This window comes from Chrysochloris asiatica, unplaced genomic scaffold, assembly GCF_000296735.1.
Source record: "Chrysochloris asiatica unplaced genomic scaffold, ChrAsi1.0 scaffold00519, whole genome shotgun sequence".
NCBI classification, from domain to species: Eukaryota; Metazoa; Chordata; class Mammalia; order Afrosoricida; family Chrysochloridae; genus Chrysochloris; species Chrysochloris asiatica.
Genome location: NW_006409037.1, coordinates 241,143 through 247,542, shown reverse-complemented (window position 1 = coordinate 247,542; position 6,400 = coordinate 241,143). Strand labels below are relative to the sequence as shown.

At 40.3% G+C, this 6,400-nt stretch overlaps 1 pseudogene; it reads right to left on the bottom strand.

Annotated features, from left to right (window-relative positions):
• Positions 1-4,327: 4,327 nt before the first annotated feature.
• On the bottom strand, positions 4,328-5,763 carry LOC102837827 (annotated as a pseudogene).
• Positions 5,764-6,400: the final 637 nt, after the last annotated feature.

Below are 6,400 nucleotides of genomic sequence, written 5' to 3'. Positions count from 1 at the left end.
AACCGCTGACCTTAAGGTTCGCAGCCCGATTCGTAACCACTACACTACCAGAGATTTACATAAAGATAGAACTTTATATATGGAAGTGTTGCACTAACCTGCCATGTAGCTCTCTCACTGTATATGGACATTTTGGAATCGTCTGTCATGTAGCTAGCTCTCTGTACATGGATATGTTGGACTGATCTTCCAAGTAGGTAGCTCTCTGTATATAAACATATTGTACTTGTCTGCCATGTAGGTGGCTCTCAGTATAAGGACATGTTGGACACATCTGCCATGTAGCTAGTACCCTGAATATAGACATGCTGGATTACTCTGCCATGTAATAGCTCTCAGTATATGGACACGTTGGACACATCTGCCATATAGCTAGAACTCTGTATATGGAAATGTTGCACTACTCTGCCCTGTACTTAGCTCTCTGTATATATACAAGTTGGATTCATCTGCCTTGTACTATCTCTTTGTATATGGACATTTTGGACACGTCTGACATGTAGGTAGCTTTCAGTATATGGACAAGTTGCAAACATCTGCCATGCATCTCTATCTCTCTACATGGATATGTTGCACAACCCTGCCATGCAGTTAGTTTTCCATATATAGACAATTTGTCTTCATCTGCCTTATAGCTAGAACTCATTATATGGAAATTTGCACTACCCTGCCATGTAGCTAGCTCTCTGTTTATGTACATTTTGTACGCATCTGCCATTTAGCTAGCTCTCTGTACATGGATATATTTTACTGATCTGTGAAGTAGGTAACTCTCAGTATATGAACATATTGAACTTGTCTGCCATGTATGTGGCTCTCATTATATGGACACGTTGGACACATCTGCCATGTAGCTAGTACCCTGAATATGGACATGTTGGATTATTCAACGATTTAGCTAGCTGTCAGTATAGGGAAACGTTGGACACATCTGCCTTGTAGCTAGAACTGTGTATATGGAAATGTTGCTCTACTCTGCCATGTACCTAGCTCTCTAGAGATAGACAAGTTGGACTCATCTTCCTTGTAGCTTCAACGCTGTATATGGAAATATTGCATTACAGTTCCATGTAGCTAGCTCTCTGTATATGGACAGTTTGGACTCGTCTGCCATGTAGCTTGTTCTCTGTACATGGATATGTTGGATTCATCTGTGAAGTAGATAGCTCTCTGTATATGAACACATTGGACTTGTCTGCCATGTAGCTAGCTCTCAATATATGGACATGTTGGACTCATCTGCCATGTAGCTAGTACCCTCTATATGGACATGTTGGACTGCTCTGCCATGAAGCTAGCTCTCAGTGTATGGACACGTTAGACACTTTTGCCATATAGCTAGAACACTGTATATGGAAATGTTGCAGTATTCTGCCATGTAGCTACCTCTCTGTATATAGACATTTTGGACTCGTACGCCATGTAGTAAGCTCTACGTACATGGATATTTTGGACTTATCCTCCAAGTACTTAGCTCTCGGTATATGAACATATTGGACTTGTCTGCCATATACCTAGTTCTCAGTATATGGACATGTTGGACTCATCTCTCATGTAGCAAGAACTCTGTATATGGAAGTGTTGCACTACACTGCCATGCAGTTAGATCTCTGTATATAGACAAGTAGGACTCATTTGCCTTGTAGCTAGAAGTCTGTGTATGTAAAGGTTGCACTACACTGGCATGTAGTTAGCTCTGTGTATATGGATATGATGAACTCATCTGCCATGTAGCTAACTCTCTGTACATGGATATGTTGAAGTGATCTGCCAAGTAGTTGGCTCTCTGTATATCAACATACTGGAATTGTCTGCCATGTAGACAGCATTCAGTATATGGATACGTTGGACACTTCTGCCATGTAGCTAGAACACTGCTTATGGAAATGTTGTTCTACACTGCCATGTAGCTGGCTCTATGTATATTGACATTTTGTACTTGTCTTCCATGTAGCTAGCTCTCTGTCCAAGGATATATTGGATGGGTCTGCCAAGTAGGCACCTCTCTTTATATGAACATATTAGACTTGTCTGCCATGTAGCTGGCTCTCCGTATATGGACATGTTGCACACATCTGCATTTAGCTAATACTCTGTATATGGAAATGTTTCACTACACTGCCATGTAGTAAGTAAGCTCTCTCTATATAGACAACTTGGATTCATCTATCTTGTTGCTAAAACTCTGTATATGGAAATGTTGCACTACCCTGCCATGTAGTTAGCTCTTTGCATATTTACATTTTGGACTCATCTGCCATGTAGCTAGCTCCCTGTACATGGATATGTTGGACTGATCTGCCAAGGAGGTAGCTGCATGTATATGAACACATTGGACTTGTCTGCCATGTACGTAGCTCTCATTAACTGGACAGCTTTGACACATCTGCCATGTAGCTAGAACACTGTGTATGGAAATGGTGCACTACCTTGCCATATAGCGATCTCTTTGTATATGGACAATTTGGAATTGTCTGCCAGGTAGGAAACTCTCTGTACATGGATATGATGAACTGATCTGCCAAGTAGGTACCTCTCTGTATATGAACATATTGGACTCGCCTGCCATGAAGCTAGCTCTCAGTATATGGACATGTTGTACTCCTCTGCCATGTAACTAGTACCCTGTATATGGACATGTTGGACTGCTCTGCCATGTAGCTAGCTCTCTGCATATGGACATTTTGTACTCGTCTGCCATGTAGCTACCTCTGTGTACATGGATATGTTGGACTGATCTGCCAAGTAAGTAGCTCTCTTTAAATGAACATATTGGACTTGTCTACCATGTAACTAGTTGTCAGTATATGGACACGTTGGACACATTTTCCATGAACTCTATATATTGAATTGCTGCACTAGACGACCATGTAGCTAACTCGCTGTATATAGACAAGTTGGACTCATCTGCCTTATAGCGATATACTCATCTGTATATGGATATGTTGCACTACCTTGTCATGTAGCTAGCTCTGTGTAATGGACATTTTTGATTCTTTTGCCATGTAGCCAGCTATCTCTACATAGATATGTTGGACTGACTTGTCAAGTAGGGAGCTCTCTGTATATGAGCATATTGGACTTGCCTGCCATGTAGCTAGCTCTCAGTATATAGACATGTTTTACTCCTCCGCCATGTAACTAGTAGCCTGTATATGGACATGTTGGACTGCTCTGCCATGTAGCTAGCTCTCAGTGTATGGACACATTGGACATTTCTTCCATGTAGCTAGAACTCTGTATATGGAAATGTTGCCCTACCCTGCCATGTAGCTAGCTCTGGATATAGACAACTTGGACACATCTGCTTTGTATCTGGAATATGGAAATGCTGCACTACTCTGCAATGTAGCTAGCTCTCAGTGTATGGAAACCTTGGACACATCTTCCATGTAGGTAGAAGTCTGTATATGGAAATGTTGCACTACCCTGCCATGTAGCTACCTCTCATGTTATTGACATTTTGGACTCGTCTGCCATATAGCTAGCTCTCTGTACATGTATATGTTATACTGATCTGCGAAGTAATTAGCTCTATGTATATGAACATATTGGATTTGTGTGCCATGTAGATAGCTCTCAGTACATGAACACTTTGGACTCATCTGCCATGTATCTTGAACTTTGTATATGGAAATGATTCACTAGTCTGCCATGAAGATAGCTCTCAGTGTATGGAAACCTTAGACACATCTGCCATGTAGCTAAAACTCTGTATATGGAAATGTTCCACTACCCTGCCAAGTAAGTAGCTCTCAGTATATGAACATGTTGGACTTTTATGCCATGTAGGTACCTCTCAATTTATGGACCCCTTGGGCACATCTACCATGTTGCTATAACTCTGTATATGGAAATGTTGCACTACCCTACCATGTCTCTGTATATGGACATTTTGGACTCATCTGCCATGTAGTTAGCTCTCTGTACATGAATATGTTATACTGATCTTCAAAATAATTAGCTCTATGTATATGAACATATTGGATTTGTGTGCCATGTAGATAGCTCTCAGTATATGAACACTTTGGACTCATCTGCCATGTAGCTTGAACTCTGTATATGGAATTTCTTCACTACTCTGCCATGTAGCTAGCTCTCAGTATATGGAAACTTTGGACACATCTGCCATGTAGCCATATCTCTGTATATGGTTATATAGCTAGCTCTCAGTGTATGGAACCCTTTGACACATATGCCATGTAGCTAAAAATCTGTATATGGAAATGTTCCACTAACCTGCCAAGTAGTTAGCTCTCAGTATATGAATATATTGGACTTGTCTGCCATGTAGGTACCTCTCAATTTATGGACACCTTGGACACATCTACACATCTGTTAGCATCCATTACTCTTTTTAAAAATCTTTCTCTTACATCGACACAGGTAAAAGAAGTTATCCAACAGGTGGGTGAATATTAACTCTGAAGCAATAATCCTTGGTACACAACTGGAAACTGGCAGTCTGAGTAGAATCAGAAAAGTCAATACCTACTGAAACAGTAATGGATCCCTCAGGCTCAAGAGATTCTATTGGATTAAAAGCATGCATTTGCATTCCCAAAGGAAGTTTTTTTCCTCTTCTATGTGAATAAATTTTATTGTTCTATCAGTAGTGTTATTCAGTGTTATCTGCACTGACACCCTTTTATAACCAAAAATGCAAGGTTCTCTTGGGAAATAATAATGGGCAGCAAGTCCTTTTCCACTCATTCGATGAAGCAGCACATGAATTGTCATTGGTACAAAGACGGGAGAACTGACATTGATGAATGGTGAAGAGGCTGACAAGTTTAAACCTTGAAGATCAGCTATCAAGCTTGGAGAAAGAGTAGGTGTGGGAAGCACAACTGAAGTGGAGACAAGGTTAAAATCATCTAGATCTAGAAGTGAAACATCTTTGGTAACAGGATTTCTGCCTTGTCTTGCCTTTTTTTCTTTTTCCTTAGTCTTTTCTGGATTCAGATTCACTTTCAGATTCTGATTTTGATTCAGAATCTGAAGAACTTTCTTCTATTGAACTAGATACAACGTTGGAGGAATCTGAAGTCTTAGAATTTTCATCTTCCTTCTCTCCGTCTTCAGAATCATGTTTTCTATTTTTACAGTTCTTCTTGGCTGTTCTTTTGTTTTCTTCTTCAGATTCACTTCCACTCTCACTGGAAGATTCTTCACTGCTGTCATTACTACTGGCCCCTTCCTCATTGTCTTCTTCATTTCCGCTACTTGAGTCACTTTCACTGTCACTGCTGCTGTCAGAAGAGTCGTCCTCCTCCTCAGACTTGGAATAAAATTGTTTATCAGGATTCTCTTTCTTTGCTTTCCCTGCTGGTGCCCATTCTTTGGGCAACTCTATTACTGCTACATTTCGAACTGATGGGTTGGGCTCCACCTCTGGCCAATTAGATAATTCCAGGTACCCAGTGGCTTTAATGTTGAGGGTATGAGATAAGGTGCCAAGCTGGAAATGATTCCTATCTTTTAAAGGAGACTCAAGGAGTGGTGCAGGTTCTGTGCTAGGAATATTATTTTGGGCATATTTACTTGAGTTCCACTCTTCTCATTTGGAACAATAAGCTGCCTAATAAATCTTGTACCATTTCTGATGTCGTAGTTTTGATCATACTTGCCGAGATTTAATATGTACTGGGTAAGCAATTTTGTCTGTTTGAAGTTGGTTAAATACAATTTTGCTCCCAGATTTAAAATCTGAATTTTTACCAGATCCTCTTCAGTGGTAAAGCTTTTAGCCACCTTTCTCATGTAGCTAGAACTCTGTATATGGAAATGTTGCACTACCCTGCCATGTAGCTAGCTCTCTGTATATGGACACATTGGACACATCTGCTATGAAGGTAGAACTTTGTATATGGAAATGTTGCACTACCCTGCCATGTAGCTAGGTCTCTGCATATGAACATATTGGATTTGTCTGCCATATAGGTAGCTCTCAGTATATTTACATGTCAGAATCATATGCCATGTAGCTAGTAATCTGTATACAGACATGTTGGACTACTCTGCCATGTAGGTAGCTCTAAGTATATGGACACATTGGACACATCTGACAAGTAGCTAGAACTCTGTATATGAACATATTGCACTTGTCTGCCTTGTAGGAAGCTCTCAGTATATGGACAAGTTGGACTCATCTGCAATGTTGTTAGTATCCTGTATATGGACATGTTGGACTACTCTTCCATATAACTAGTTCTCAGTACATGGACACGTTGGACACTCTGCCATGTAGCAAGAACTCTGTATATGAATATTTGGACTCTTCTGACATGTAGTTAGCTCTCTGTGCATGGATATTTTAGACTGCTCTGTCATGTAGCTAGCTCTCAGTATATGGACTCATTAGACACAACTGCAATGTAGTTAGAATTCTGTATATGGA